The following is a 16,795-nucleotide window of genomic DNA, read 5'->3' on the forward strand; positions in this document are numbered from 1 at the left end:
TTTTGACAAAACAAATAAGAGTTGACTGCTCTTAGCTGCTCGGTTTTTGAACAGAGAAGTGGCGTGAGGGGTAAAGGGTATCGTCCTTCAGCTGATGAGGTTTCATTCACCCTGAATACCCAGACGTGGCTGTCAAGGACTCTGGTATGGCTAATTACAAAAGCAATCCCATCAATGTCCCAAAATAGGCTCACTGGAGCCCTGACACTTCATTTTACAAAGTCATGAAAATGCTGAGGTATTGATTCCATTTGACTTCCTCTAGCCGAATGCGGACAGGCCGATGCTAGTCCCAGCAGAATCCTCTAAATGAGTCACTTTTGGTCACATCTTTCACCATTTTATTTATTAGTTTACTGTTTTCAGATGTGTGGTCCTCAGTCGTTTAATGTATGATACCCAGATTTTCTCTGTAATCGATTAATAACTACAACTGTTCAGATATTAAAAGTTGCATATTTTATTACAGCCAAAAAGGGTTTGTTCACCCAAAATTTTTATTCTGTCATCATTTACTCAATGATTTTACAACCTCAAGTTGTTCCAAATCTGTATGAATTCCTATCTTCTGCTGAAAACAAAAGATGGTGTTTTGACTATGGAAGTCATATACAGTCAAATATAACACTATATAATTATCTTCCACTTCTTCTGAATCAGTTTCTGGCTCAAACATATATGACTGAATACAACTTGTAAAAAGCTGGTGTGAGTGAGTGGAGGCGGGGCTAATTTGCATATTTTAAGGCATGAATACTTTTTTTTTTTCACAGGAAAAAAACATTTAGATATGTCATTTTTGGTGATCAAAGATGAGTTTTAAGGTATATTGACTACAGGGGGACTTTAACAATATTTCACAATATTACTATTAGAATCTTCAGGGCACTGAAATGAATTTGATTCCCTGTGTGGCAGGGGTTGGCTTTTTTCACCTCAGATAAATAATAGTTTTGTTTTGTTGATGTATTCATGGAAATTAATGTTCAAGTTTGATCCCTTATTATTCATTAACAATTTAAAACCCCTTGTTGTTGATGTTGTTTTTGTCAGACAAATATATAAAAGTCAGGGATTAGTTAACTATTTGTTTGTTTTCCTTTTTTTCTTCTATTTTTCAAGGCAGCTTTTCCAACATTGTTTAACACTGCTGAGATATACAGCAGATGTACTATAATGTGCTATTGTTGTGCAATGTCTGAGTAGAATCTAAGTGAGGATCTGATATTCATATTTCCAGGTACTACATTACTCTCTGATCATTTTCTATAATGTTGAAGCCATTCTGGTACATGATTTTGTATGAATGATCAATATGCTGCAAAGAAATTAGTTTGAAGCATATAAAATATTTACCTTTGGGGACAGGAATATCCTACTGAACTTTGATCAGAGTAATGCCACTTATCTCCTCTGCTTTCCCGCGTGAGAGGTGTCATCCTGCTAAGAAGCAGGATCAATGAAAGGATCAAGATGAATGTGTAAAGGGGGGTTGTGGCTTTAGAGAGAGGAACAGTATGAGGAATAAAACCTTTAGTTTCAGCCTAATCCTGGCCACGATTGACACAGTCCGTGTGCACAATATGAATGAGCCACACATAACCTGTGTCAGGAGACTTAAGAATATTTCAGATCTTAATCAAACCCTGTTAAAGCTTTTTACTCGTCCTCATGATGTTCCAATCCTGTATGCACTTTTTCTTCTTCAGATGAACACAAAAGAAGATATTTTGAAGAATGCTGGCATTCAAACAACGTTGGACGCCAGCATTCAACAAAAGCCAAGTTATGGCAGACCCTGATGATGTCATCCAATCTATGTGACAGTCCCACTTTCTTTCCTTTTTCCAGCACTTCAAAGCTCAAAAGTCTGAATATTATCCGATTTAAATGTTATTTTTAATGTTATTACCAAAAAACTTTTTTGTTCAAACTCATTGAGTGCAGAAACATCCGTTTTAATCTATGAATCTGTTAAAACTGCACAATGGATCCTTCAATCCTTTATTTACATTGTGTCTGCTTTGAAATGAATGAGAGGATTTGTCCTCATGCAGAACTCAGTCAACTTAAGCTTACTAAAAACTCATTCAGCATTTTGAGAGATACTGAATAGATTCTCGCTACCAGTAACTTAAACACTTCTGATTGGTCAACAGAAATCCCTGTGAATGGCTACAATACTCAACACTGCAAAATTAAGGAAAGTTTGACACTTTTAATTTTGTATTACCCGTATTTTCCGCACTATAAGGCGCACCGGATTATAAGGCGCACCTTCAATGAATGGCCTATTTTAGAACTGTTTTCATATATAGGGCGCACCGGATTATAAGGCGCATAGAATAGAAGATACTGCAGTCAAACGTTTGACTGGGTTTGCGTTATGCAGTGGTCACCAACCTTTTCAAGCCTAAGATCACATCCAAAGTCCAAATGTAAACCAAGATCTACCACTTGCAAAAAAATATGAAAAAAAACAAGTGGCTGAGCTGTAAAACCTTGTTTATACTCGACGCGTCCGCATGAGCGCGAAGGTAATAAAAAACTAATATCCGTCTGCTCGGGCAGATTCGGCTCAAAGTCGTGCATCTTCGGATGCGGAGGCGCGCGCGCGGCAAAATGACGTCATTGTGACAGCGCGCGCGCCTCCGTCCGAGCAGACGGATATTAGTACATCTCATCACACCGGCACCCAGTTTGCGCGTCTAAATCAGTTGTATGGTCTGGTGTTCAGTCTAAAACAAAACAGTTGCGTCAAGTATAAATGCCTCGTCTGTTTGGGGAGGGGCGCGCGCAGTCAGCGGAGGCTCGCGCTCTGGTGCCAGGCGAAAGTATAAACAAAAGGTTTAAGTCAGCGGTTGTTTTACAGACATTAATATAAGGCGCCAGATCCATATATAAGGCGCTCCGGATTATAAGGCGCACTGTCGTTTTTTGAAAAAATTAAAGGCTTTTAAGTGCGCCTTATAGTGCGGAAAATACGGTACTTTGTTGTTTGTATTTGGTTGTTGTCATAAATCATGTATATAGTCTTCCCAAACTGCTCATGTTTGATCTTTACTTAATAAATCTGCCCAGTGATTCTCATCCAGGCCTTGGTCATATTGCAGATAGACTGTGCCTTATGATGGCAAAACACAGCAAATATCCAAACACTGAATGGCTTAAAGGTGTTGGACAGAATCTTGATTGATTTGATATCAATTATCACACTTCATGCTCCGTTATGAGCATAGTTGAGCCAAACTTGTAGGATAGATCATATCTAAGGATGTTCACCAAAAAAAAAAAAAGTAGTCCTGGTCCGATTAGCGTTCAGATTGGCATTTTTATCACTGAACCTAAAGGCATAGGGATATGTTAACAACCTGATTGGTCGGCTTTTATGACGTATTGCCTATTTTGAGACGGAACTTACAGAAAATCCAAAACAATGCTGTGTGTTGGGATAAATGCGCTCGTTGTATATGCGTAGCTTGCATATGATGGTATTTTGACCAGCTGAGAACTCGTTAAGAGCTTATAAAATGTGAATTTTGGGGGCAGTCATGGCCTAATGTTTAGAGAGTCAGGCTTGAGCAAGGCACCTAACCCCCGGTCGCTCCCCGGGCGGCACAGTAAATGGCTGCCCACTGCTCCGGTGTGTGTGTCTATGCTTTGCAGTGTGTGTGTGTGTTCACTACTCGCTACTCCTAATGAGAGTGCACTAACTTGGATGGGTTAAATGCAAAGGACAAATTCCGAGTTTGGGTTACCATATTTGGCCTTCACATGTCATTTTCACTTTTGTTTTTGCACGGCAGTTCAAAGGTCCACTTATAGAATTGAATTTTTATTGAAAGGATAACCCTTGAGATGTAACATCTCATTTTTGAGGGGCTCCCAATAACACATACAAACTACAATACAAAATACAACACATTTAAAGCAAACAAACAAAAAACAACAACAAACAAAAATCATAATGCGAGTAAAGTGTTGTTTTTTGTTTGTTTGTTTTTTACATTTATAGTCATACATTTGTTTTTCTTTAACATTTTTCACCTTTTCTCTGACATTTTAGGCTACATTCACACTGTCAGTTTTTGGGATTGACAACTGCATTTATATCTGTGTGGATGGCAGAGCATTTGAGTCACGCGTAGAACACCAAACTGATGGGAACAGCTCCGGTGGAGAACATTGACTGTAGGCTATCTAAAACCTTCAGATGACACATCGTTCACATCTCTGTTGCTGAAAGTTAACAAAAGCGAAACCACATACGAAAACAAGCAACACACGGCAGACACGCGTTTGTGCAGCGTCGCGCAGCTCTCTTGCACCGTATTACGTGACAGACATCCAGTTGTTCAGTCTGTTTCCGTTCATACAGCACAGCTTATGCAGTTGTGAGTCCTGAACATTTACGGGTGTGAATTCGGTTATAGAATGCGATGTAACTGTGTGTGGCCATATTAAGAACTCAAATTGGACTGACATCCCTATTCTGCTGCTGTGTGAACGTGGTCTTAGAAATAACAGGAGCATTGGATATTTGCGCCTCTACCTTTTTTGCAAAACTCCAAAAATGTACTTGCATATTTACAAACTTACTGCAGTTTCCAACTAAAATGAACACTAGAGGAAGCAAAACACCAACAACAATGACAGGATCACAAAGCAATCTGTGCTGAAATGTGTCACCCAGACCGTGAAGGTCAGGCTGAAACGATCAGGGTCCTTGTTAAAAGAAAGAATCACTGCCCAGCTAAATGTAAAGCTTTCCTCCAGGAAGATCTTCCCATGGAGACTCGAGATAGAGGCACAGATTGTAGATGTTTTTCAGTGTGCCTCAGAATATACAACAAAGGGTGCCAATTCAACAGTGAGGGAGTTGTTAAAAGTGATTGTCTGTTTTTTATATGTGTTTCTTCAACCACAGGCACTTCTATGGCCAAAACACCAACAATTATCGATTAATAAAGACTTATTTTTGCACAATTACTTGCACAACACTATGTTTTGACCTCAAAAGAATTTTACCAGTGCATTACTTGTAAAATAATACTGTTTGACATTTGCTTCACAAAACCAGCTCCATATGTATGGTTTTTCTGATGTGAACTTGCTCGCCTGATACAGCACTGCACTTGTGATGTGGAGCGTTTGGGCGCGAGTCAAATGAAACACGAGTCACGATAAAAGAGCTCAAAGACTTGTAGAAGCAAGCTAAAATGGCATTGTTGCTCCAGCAAATGCGGTTTTATCTCTCCTGTCTGCTTTTGTTAACACTATAGGTCAGGGTTTAGTGTAGGCAGTACATCATTTACATAGTGCATTAACCTTTCAGTGCCACTCACTGGACATTCATTTCTGAACAGCAGTGATACACACACACACACACACACACACACACACACACACACACACACACACACACACACACACACACACACACACACACACACACACACACACACACACACACACACACACACACACACACACACACACACACACACACACACACACACACATAACAACCAACATTATAAAAGATTGCCAGATTCACATTCATCTGTTTTGAATAAATCTGAACTTGCTTTGCCTTTTACCATCACTCACTGATCATTTGACTTTGAAAGTACCACAAAACGGGCAAGAATCAATGTAATATTATTTTGTAGAAATGTCGCCACAGGCACGTATTTTCAATGAGGTTAAGAATTAAATGGCTGTGTTCACTCCCTTTGCATTTCTCCAGTTTTGCTCACACGCTGGCTTGTGTGTTTGATGCTGTGTCAAATATAGATAGTTACCATAATGTCATAGTCTCTTTGCAAAGCCTGCATTGCGACAGATTCACAAAAGAATCCAGGCTGCATCAACAAATGGCCTTTTTGGAGAGGAAGTTTTGAGTTCTGAAATTTACAGTAAGTTTTCATGGTACATCAAGCTCTTTTATCTCAAAAGATAAAGGGGAATTTGATTCGTCATGATATGACCCCTGTAACTAGCCCATCCATCAAAAACAGGCTCTTTTTAAAGCCCGTATTACATTGTGACAGGATCACAAAACAATCTGTGCTGAAATGTGCCACCCAGACTGTGAAGGTCAGACTGAAATGATCAGGGCCCTTGTTAAAAGAGAGAACCACTTCCATATAAATGCATGTTATTTTTATCAAAATAAAAGTTGCTTCCGAAGGGCAGTACTAAATGGAAATATATATATTTAAAAAAAAATAAGAAATTTGGACATCTTCATGCTGTTCACCATACACCATAAACTTTTGAACGTGGTCATTTTTATAAATTCAGCTATTTAAAAAAAAAAAAAATTTGACTATATGTAAACATCTTTTATGTAAAATATATTATACAGCATGTTTTTATTAAAATTATTTTTATTAAAATTATTTTGTTACAATTCACATTTTCACAGATTCTGCAAGGGGTTCACAAACTTTCAAGCAGCACTGTATAATGTCCACTTATGAACATTGATAGTGTTGATAATGATTAGTATTGATAGTGAGTCATTTGAAATACAGCATTATGCAGTACGGCATACATACATGCGGTTTGATCATACACAGTCAGAGATACAGCAGGACAGGTTGCCCTGAACAATGTGTACTTTTGAATGAATTCTGCATTCCTAAACATACTGCTCTCACACTGGCATCTCATGTTCCCAGCTGTCTCTGTGCTCCTCTTTTCAATAGATATTTCTGCCCAAGGAATTATCTAAAATAAAAGTTATAAATAAATAAACATGGTGATGGGGATGCACTTTCTCTCAGGCTTGAATCAGCTTGTTTGCCTGTGAAAGTGCTGTTCTCAAGAGACATTTGCCTCTCTGTGGCGGTGTAGTTTAAAAGGAATTGGAATCAAGATCCTGTACGGTTTTTATTGGTTTATTCATTTATGATAAAAACACTGTGATTCATTTCATAATATTTGTAATGCCATTCATATTTAATGCAATAGTCTATTTCTTTGAAATAACAATGGCTCTACAAATCCTTTTCCATGTATAACCTCCTGGCACCCAGCAAAAGAGCTTTTGGTATTTAGTTTTTCTTTGTGCATCATTTTAAAGTTTAAAGCAATAGAAAATATGTTTTATAAAAAAAAAAAGCTTACATGCATAAAACATGTTTTCTTATACTCTAAACTCTATAGTGATATATTCTATGAAACTAGGCCCTGTCCTATCTGGTGCACTTAAAGGGAAAGTTCACCCAAAAATGATGTAAATGCATTGTGAAGTTCGCGCAAGAAGTAACATGGAAGCACAGAACCTCCACTTCTCATGCAAGCTTAACAACACACTTGCGTCACGGGTCACACTATGTCCCCCTCATGAACGCTCATATAACAGTAGACTGGAAGCATGGATTTTTTTATTTAAAAAAGTTACAAATATTTGTATTTTTCTCACACACACTTATAGTTTTGCTTCAGAAGACTTGATTCCTCCACTGGGGTCGAATGGATTACCGCCATGAACGCTGTGTGGTTTTTTAGGCATCAAACGAGCATCAATGGACTTCCAAGGGTGGATTCATTTCTTCAAAATCTTTGTTTGTGTTTATTTGAAGAAAGAAAGTCAAATACATCAGGGATGGTACAAGGGTGAGAGAATTTTCCTTTTAGGTTGAACTATCCCTTTAATGTGGATTTGCAGTCTTGTAGCCTTTGCTTACATGCATCTGTAAAGTCTACGAGCCTGTAGGGTTTCCAATTTGTAATTTTATGATTCAGAGGGTGCTCACGGTTGTGTGCTTCCAATGTGCCCTTTTCTGAATTGTCATGTCCGACATTTAAAACAAAGCCGAGGACTGTTGCATGTGTAGAAATAAAAATATTAATAATGATGCCCTCTACTAGAGGACAAAAATGAATTGCTGGGTCCCAGGAGGTTATCAATGCTGTAATGAGATGATCTATATGACGTTAATATGTAGCCATACTGCCATTTCTCCACCCCCAGCTGCATATTGAACAGGAATTCAATCTGTGCCTGCATGTAAAGTTTTATGAGTCTCATTTGCACCTGTTATAAGGCTGCATTTCTATTCCACAAGCATCTGGTTTGAATATTTCTTTCAGGCTTTGATCACTCTGTTTATTCAAAGCATTGATTTGAAGCCCAGCTCAACTTCTTGAAGCCTGCAGCAGTCAAAAACCATGTGTTGACAACCGAGTGGCTGTAGTTTAAACTTGTTAGACGGAATTGCTATTCTTCACCAAAAGAATGTAATCAAAGACAAACTAGAGGGCTCTAATGGTCTCCTAAGCTATACACCGGCAAGCCATAGCGCTCTCGTTCAGTTAGGTGCATTTAAACTCAAAGCAGATATTAAACACTATTAGACAGTGGTATCCACCACAACAGGACAAAAAGCCCACTAATATTTCATCATGTTGTAGTAGCCTAGATGTTTTTAGCGGGCCTTTAAACGTGTGAAATTGACTTTGATGCAGGATAGGCGCTAGAAGAGTTTAGGACTGTTTTATGTTCTTCTGGTTCCATTCACTAATCAGAAATGTCAATGTTATTTTTCTGCAGCTCCAGAGTGATTAGTCACAGGACATTTACGACCGCCCATGATGCAACAACCAGGTCGCATACTTTTGGTGCTGCAGAGATTGCTGAACAACTTCCATTGAGAAGAATGGGAATGCAAAAGGACATTTTCTCCAGGTATTATAGAGCCCAATATCAAACCCTGCTGAAACCAATTGTGAGTCTACTCTCCCGTGTGCTTCATGTGAGTAACACAGAGCTGCTAGATTTCCAAACAAGCCACTTATAAGGTTCCATTTTAGTGGTTATGCTGACTTAGAAGGGAGCAGACAGCAAAGCAGCTCGCTGGGTCTTTGAAAGGTGTGATTTCCTCTGGACATCAGTGATATGCTTAATTAAATTTCATACTAGTGCCTTTGAAAAAACAAAAAACAACAGAAAGACTAAATCACTGAGGGATATGTCATCTTATTATTCCTAATATCAGCTGAAAACAGAAGGTTGTGCCATAGAGGGTTTTCAACTAAACTATTCATTTTATGCTGCAAATTCGAACTCTTATGCTGTTTGTTGCCATGCTCATTAAGAATATCTTTTGTCACAATGTTAGCATTGAGTAGGATGCCTCATTTGTTCGTCCTCTCCTACATCCAGCTCCTGCATAGTCCTTGTGGTGTGACACATTTGTCTCCTTACTGCAGCAAAAGCATTGCAGGAACAACTGGAGCAGTCAACTGGATGCCGTCGAGGATTCTGGGGCCTGAATTTGTGACTGTATTTACATTTGGCCCCTGTACACTGTTAGCATTCTCGTGTTCTTGGGAGCCCTGGGATCTCATAATTCTCTCCCGGTAAACTTTTCACGGTGGCTGAAAGAGCACTGTGCAGTATTTCAAATCTGCTGGCCCTTTTCAGCTGCCAAGGAAACAGGATTCTCAGTGGAATGAAACATTCTCTTGCATCAGTTTTAGAAAACACATTATTTTTCAACTATTTGACATTGTTGCAGCACCTCTCTTCCCAGTCTGTCAGTAATGCTACTGATCAAATATTACTCTAGAACAAGTGAAAGTTGTAAAGACAGATTTTTACTTCAGTAAAAGTACAGAAGTCCTTGCTTTTAAAAGTAGGCTACTTAAAGCTACACTGTGTGATTATTTTTTTTTATTTTTTTTTTATTCTTAGCAAAAAACACTTAGTTCTTTCAAAAATATATAAGCTCATTAATGTATATTTACTTCTTTCAAGTAATAAAGTATTCTCATAAGTTTATAATTTGCCATTGAAAGTACATACGGGTGAGGGGTTCGAATGCCGGTCGCCATGTTGCCCCTCCATCTTGAAACTACATTAGCCAAAGAGGGACATACCTGTAAATTCAAGCTTCGCCTTTCGCGCTTTACACTCAGTGACACAGAGACGAATGCGAGGGGGAGATTACTCGCGACTGCCGGCAGATTTGAAAGATTGCTGATGGAGGATCACGCCTATTTTCGAGGACATGTAGCAGAGTCGCCAAGGAAGCGAAAGAGAGAATTAAAACGTCAACGCGACAGGCAAATCAGCAAGACCAACGTCAATACTGGAGTAACTTTTCCCAGATGGAAAGGAGCAAAGATTTTAAAACGGACGCCGAAGTTGCCTGCTTTCTCCTCGACAGGTAATCCAGCCTATTTAAATTCGAAGTTTTATAGTTGCTTGTCTAAACATAGCATGGTTGTGCATAACGCCAGAACGACCTCTAGTATAACTTGCGTTACTTTTCCTCGCGTCAATGGTGAAAAAGTATTGTTTACCTTGTGACATAAATCTGTGCTGCGACGGATCACAGGTGATAGTTTTAAAGGCGCAATTGGACGAAGTCGAACTGGATCTTGGAATAATACGGCCACCGTAGGAGTTAAAACGCCCTAGAAATTGAAAGGAACAGAAACTAATATTCACTGGGTAGTCATATACAATTTCACCGCTAGATGGGGGATAATATCACACAGTAGCTTTAAGTATCAAAAGTAAACGCATTGTTTTATTATTGTTGCATTGTTGAATGAATGCATGCTGTGCCATCATGGTGGTTTAAGCCAGTCAGTGATGCTCCATTCGACATGCTAGCACACTTGTACTCATTTAAATACTTGTTTAAAAGTTACAAAGCTCTTTTCAAAGTCGAAAACATATTATAAAAGAAAGGTTTCTACATTGTGTTTATTTGACAAGATTACGCTAAAACACATTTTTGAAAGGACTTCAGTTAACGTTATACGCCCAACTATGTTTTTGCATGCTAACTAACGTTATTGTCAAACCTTACCTGCGTTAGCGTTGTATCCACAATTCTATGGTTACTTGGCTGGCAAATCCCAAAAAATTATTTGACTGATCATACTTCATAGTGAAACTTTAAAAACAGACTATTTCCATTTCAAGCTTTCACCAGAAATCAAAAATGTACATACTTTTACATGGACGGCGAGTTTTTGAAGGCTGTGATACATTTCGCTTTAGGCAAACAAAACAAACATTTAAAACGAAATGAATCTTTAATATTTCCAGAAAACTACGAGGTTACGAGGAACCATCTTCTTTCATTTTGCCATCAACTGATCAGTGTTCAAAAAATGCTGGGAAATCATTGAACTTCACGGGATCCTAAAAGAGTGGTAATAACTGATAGGCTGTCTGCAAATTTATTTATTTTTTAAATCACGTTTTAGAGAAGAAGAAAAATCATCCACTGACTATCAAAGCTGCTACATAGTAAACACTTTTGAGGACCTTGATAAATGTAGTGGAGTGAAAGACAATATTTGTCTTTCAAATGTAGTGAAGTCAAAGTCAAAAGTTAAGTGCAGTTCTCAAGTAAATGTACTTCATTACTGTCCACCTCTGGGTGGGGATTATTTAAATGAGGAATATTGTAATGTCTATGTTCAAAGAATAAAACAGTGCTTACTGATATAGAAAATAACTACCTTTTGCGTGGACTTTGTACCTTTGCAGACCTCTCTATGCTCAAACCTTAACATTACACTCTAAAGAAATTTCTAAATGTAAAAAAGCATAATAGATCCTCTTTAAAGATGTGCAAATAAACGGTGACTATTTGCAAGTGAGACTTGAAGTTTGATTGAAGCAAACGGCATTTGCACAGATGTAGATCACGTGTTTTTTGCAGAACAAGCTTCGCTCTATTTCTAGCATGTGTTAGGTCCCTGTGAGTCAACCTAGCGTAGCCTGACAGATGTACCGGCTGCACTTTTAATTATGATGCAGGCCCGAACCCAAACTCATTAAAACATCTTGAATAACAAAGGCTGCATTGTCTGAGATCATTTGTCCCGCAGACAACAAAATGCTGTATTCCAGATGAGTCGATAATTTGGCGTAATAAATGGAAAGCCGGCTGCCTCACGCGTGGAAGATTTATCTCTGATGAGCTCGGTGGTCATTGTTCTTACTCATTGGCTGTGAATTGATGGGTCGTTTCAGAGTTTAAGAGCCAGATCTTCTGCCCCAGGTCCCTTTGAACAGAACAGATGGAGAACAATTGCCACCAGAGCTTTTACTCTGGTGGTGCTCATAATGAATTTCACACATTATTCTCTGCTTCAGACCATTAATGTGCTGTAAATGTGTGTATTTCTTTCTGATGGTAAACTACCTATCATCTTAATATGCAGAAGCTTCTATAAATGCGCTATTTGTAGGTTAATTATGAGGTTAGCTCAACCAGTGGCATGAGTTTGGGTCAGGGCTATCTGTGTTTGAGTGATAATTTTGCTAATGTCACTAAGTATACACTGTGTTCAGAATATGATACTACTATACTGAGCAGTTGTGCATACTGTGCATTGTATTGTTGATAGAAATTAATACTTTTTATTCAGCAATGGTGCATTAAATGAATCAAAATTGACAGGAGAGGCTTTTTACATTGTTACAGAATATTTCTTGAGCAGCAAAACAGCATATTAGAATGATTTCTGAAGGATCGTGTGACACTAAAGACTGGAGTAATGATGCTGATAATTCAGCTTTGCATCACAGGAATACATTACATTTTTAAATATATTATAATAAAAATAAGTTATTTTTAACTGCAATAATATTTCAAATTTAATGCAGCATGGTTGAGCATAATCTTTTAAAAACATAACGTTTTACAAACCCCAAACTATAGTGTATATTTTAGTCTGTTCTTCACATAGCCTTCACACTGCTTGTAAACTAATCATAAACCCAGCATCTAACCCTGAGATCACAGAGGTTATTTGCTATTTTAGCAATACCGCTTTAGAGTTTGTTCAAATCCCTTCATGATGCTGGCATTTAGAAGCCAATTAGAGGTGTCACTTACGTTTATGTTTTTTTGATTCATTCTATTTATTTTTAATTAATTGTTTGTAGATGTGTTATTTATTTATTTGTCCGTTTGCTTGTAAAGAAAAGCCTGCATGAGAAATGCCATTGTCTATGTTATGACACTCCCTTTTATAGTGCACATCATTTTCGGTTAGCTGTGCATGAGATTCATGACTGGGTTTTGTGCCGTCTCTGCAGTGTTTTGCAAATGGTTAAATATGTGTCAGAAAGAAAGAACTGATCGTATTTTACTATGCAGATAAATTAAAAAAAGCAAACCTGTTACAATTCAGTATACAATTATGACAATGATGTCATCGCTGTTAGTTCCATTTTTACAGTCTAATGTAATACACGTGTAATGCACGTAAATGGGAGATTTCTGCCAGGGTGTTGCTAAATAGTTGCTAAGGTGTTCTGAGTGTGTTTAGTGTTTTGGTTTTGGTTGCTAAGTTGCTGTTTACTGGGCAATCTCTAAATATATGTACTATTCTAGTCTCTAGTTATGTCTTGGGTCTTTTTCCTTTAATGTAAGTCTATGCGATAATACAAAAAAAATCTGTTTTATTGTTTGCCAGATGAAGATTGTCTGTCTATTTGATTAAAATCGTAAATTGTTTTGCATGCTGAAATTTACTAGTTTTATTGTTTAGAAAGTACCACTAAAAATAGATTATTTGAGGAATATTAATACAGTAATGCCCTGCAAACACTGCATTAAAGAGGACCTATTATGCAAAATTCACTTTTATATTGTTTTTTAACATAATTAGGCTATGTGTCCGCAATGTGTGTACACAACAACCCTATTGTGGTAAAAATCCATCCACTCCATTTGTTATTTTCCACATAATTCTGAAACAGTTTCTCAAAATGAGCCGTTCTCCAATGGGACATCACATTGCTTATGACAGGCACAAAATCTGTTCTATTATCTTAGCTCCTCCCCTGAGTGAGCCGTATACAGTTCGCCATGTTTATCTCCTCGCCAGATCATTTAATAGCAGCACTCAAGTAAGAAATGTATTCTTATTAAAGCTACTAAAGTTATTTTAGAGCAGTGAGTGATTTTCTGTTTTTCTTTTGTTGTTTGATTCATATTAACAGCATATAGAGCAGTAGGTACTGTATATTACGCTGCTGTCACTTTAATACACATATCTAATATACACATGCAATTTCTTTCCCTGCTGTTTACATTCACAGACATAATTGACTGTGTTTATGTGAACTTTGTGTTTTTTTGACATATCATTGTATGTATTTGACAGTTTAAGTGCAATAAAAGTGAAAGAGAACGTAGTTTAATATTCACGGGACGCACCGTCTGACAGCCAGCTTTCTGTGCGCGTGCTTCAGATGTGTGCGCTCAGAAAACCTTATCAGAAGTTTAAACCGATATGGCTTCAAAACGCATGCAAAAAATAACTTTCACTATGACTAAGAACTGCAATGTCACAAGAGCGCATTTGTAATTCCTCGTTTGTAAGTCGCATTGGATAAAAGCGTCTGCAAAATGAATAAATGTAAATGTGACCATGATAGAGATGATAATCCAAACCAAACAGATATTTTGTTAGCTTTTGGCCGAGTATTCAAGGCACGGGCTGTAAAGGCACAGCGCTATTCTGGAGCAGCAGCTCATTTGCATTTAAAGATACATGCATTAAAACAGAGCGTTTTGCTTCAACTCAAAAATGAGCATTTATAGCATAGTGTAATAAATGATCTGTGGGGTATTTGGAGCTGAAATAAAGACACATTCTGGGGGCACCTGAGACTTATATCACGTCTTGTAAAAAGGGGCATAATATGTCCCATTTAAACAAAATGGTTACAATTTATTTTGATTGTACACTTTAGACATTCTAATAACTATCAGTATCTTTACAACTACAGCTTTGCAACTTTGCAACATACATGTTGAACTACATAACTAACTCTATTAGTAGACTTTTAGAGTTAGGTGTAGTGTTCGGGTTAGAATAAGTTGACAGTAGTTGCGAAGTTAGGCTACTTATAGTTAGTAGAATGAGTGGACCATCAAAATAAAGTGTTGCAGGCATAAGTCTTCTGCCTCAGGTCCCTGTGAGCACCCCAAAACTGCCAAACACAGTCTTTCCCATGAGCTTCCCCATATGTTAGCAGTCGGGTCTGTTTGATGTCGTGACTTACTGTGTTTATCATGTCTTGGTTGGGCTCACAGGGCTGGGTGTGAGTCACTATGGTCGATTAAATTTTTTATTGGCTTGTGCATGTCTGTGCGAGTGTTTATTAAAAGGGCAGAGTAGAATAGCTCTGTGCTTCTATAATTCATCAAGCTGGAGTCCTCAGTAAGCAGTCCATTTCTATTTGAGCTGGTCCAGATGAAAGATGTGTGTGGAGAGAAGGACTAGATCCCTGTTCATGTATCCTTTTCAATCTCTCTCACATACAGTCACACAAACCCTGCTTTTACAAGGGGTTTGTACCCACAAATCCCTGTGCTGTGCTCAGGATTTTCATGATAAGAGCTGTGACAGGAAGGATAATGAGAAGGGAGCGATGAAATGGAGAAGTAGATGATAGGAGATGTTAAAGGGAAAAAAAGGTGGAAAGAACAAGGAGGGGGAGATTATATGTTTGTGACTTTTCACTGCAGCCGTTAAGAATTGTCTCTCTTTCAGTTCATGAGTGTGAATCGAATCATCCATGCCCTGCAGGATGTGGAAGTAGAATTGAGTTGCAATTCAACATGGTCACATATTAGAAGAATTGCATTAGTTCAACATAAACCCAAAATGGGCAAGAACAGAAAACTTCTTAGATGATTTTATTTATATATTTATTTATGTATGTATTTAGGCTATAGAAATGTATCTTCCAACATTGTTATTGATAACATGTTTATTGGAAATTCATACCGAAAATATATTATGTTATATTATGTATTTTAAATGTATTAAAAAACACATTCACTCCAGCTATGAATTTCTTTGAATAATAGCAATGTCCCTTCCTTCCTCCCTCCCTCCCTCCCTCCCCTCCCTCCCTCCCAGGTCTGCACATTAAGGTAACACTTTACTTAAAGCCTTTATAAAGCATTATAAAAGTATTTTTAATGCATTAATTATGCCTTTCAATGCACCTTATAATGCACTGAATGATCTCATGAAGCTATAATACATATATAAATATATATTCTGTAAAATGCATTAACATTTTGAAGAATGTTGGTTACCAAAGATTTGACTTCCATAGTATTATTTTCCATAATATGGAAGTCAGTAGGGTCCATCAACTGTTTGGTTACCGACATTCTTCAAAATATCTTCTTTTGTGATCAGCAGAATAAAGAAATTCATACAGGTTTGGAAAAATAATGATAATGTCTTTGAATTTGTATTCCATTTTAATTCTGGATTGCAATTCTGCATCCTGTTTGCCACCTCAGTTGAAATGCATTTCCCCCAAAAAGGAAAATCATATGGTTTGGATGGGTGAACATGAAGGTGAGTAAATGATGACAGAATTTTCTCAGAACTCTCCCTTTTATTCACAGGTAATTTACTCTTGATCCCAACTGCAGAAAGCCTCTGCAATTGAATCCCTAAACACTTAGGCACTTACCAAGATGTGACTTATGCTATAGAAATGGCACACTGTCCCAGCATCCTCCTCTACTTTTTATACCTAAACTTTCAGGGACTGAGCAAACTAACTTTTGCTAGCAAACTGTCCACATTCAATCCAAGTTCTCAGACAGCCAACAGCAATAATCCATCAAATCAGTGTGGAAATTCTGGGACAGCTGCCTTCTGAGTGCTGTTTGCATTTTCTTACATCATTACCTGTCTGTAACACACACACACACATCAAAAATCATGACTGACTGTGTCCCTCTTTCATCTTTATTTCTGGAAAATATTGTCT

This window comes from Leuciscus leuciscus (genome assembly GCF_965113295.1).
Source record: "Leuciscus leuciscus genome assembly, chromosome: 7".
Lineage (NCBI taxonomy): Eukaryota > Metazoa > Chordata > Actinopteri > Cypriniformes > Leuciscidae > Leuciscus > Leuciscus leuciscus.